Genomic DNA, 541 nt, shown 5'->3' with positions numbered 1-541 from the left:
GCTTTCCCTTACGGGTAGTATCCTTCACCACCTTAATGTCCACTATGGCTGCCAGAGAACCAACGAGCAATGACTTTCTGGCTGTTTGTTGCCCCTTATTATAATCTAGAACCACAAGGATAAGAAAGAAGTCTAATAAAGGGCCAATATTAAAAACCTAGTTGAAACATAATATACAAGAATACATGTGTTTATTAGAAAGACCGTTAAAAACATATAAGGGCCCAATGAAAGCCTCGTAAAAAAGTTCTAGTGGCCTGAACCCAAGGGCCGGTACACATTTCTGCCCTATTGGGGCCTTCTATTGAGAGCCAGTTTGGTGTAGTGGTTAAGTGTGCGGACTCTAATCTGGGAGAACCGGGTTTGATTCCCCACTCCTCCACTTGCACCTGCTGATGTGACCTTGGGTCAGTCACAAGCTCTGGCACAGCTGTCCTTGAAAAAGAGCAGTTTGTGTCAGAGCTCTCTCAGCCCCACCCACCTCACAGGGTGTCTGTTGTGGGGAGGGGAAGGGAAAGGAGTTTGTAAGCCGCTCTGAGAC

General features: G+C 46.6%; 1 protein-coding gene across 1 annotated transcript in view; it reads left to right on the top strand.

The window, feature by feature from the left end:
- RFX1 (regulatory factor X1) overlaps nt 1-541 on the top strand; it is an 86,767-nt gene that overhangs the window by 41,500 nt on the left and 44,726 nt on the right. The gene's annotated exons all lie outside the window — the stretch shown is intronic.

The sequence above is a fragment of the Gekko japonicus genome, unplaced genomic scaffold, assembly GCF_001447785.1.
Source record: "Gekko japonicus isolate JY-2015 unplaced genomic scaffold, Gekko_japonicus_V1.1 scaffold872, whole genome shotgun sequence".
NCBI lineage: Eukaryota > Metazoa > Chordata > Lepidosauria > Squamata > Gekkonidae > Gekko > Gekko japonicus.
The sequence above is the reverse complement of the archived record's forward strand: the minus strand, read 5'-3'. Positions and strand labels throughout refer to the sequence as shown.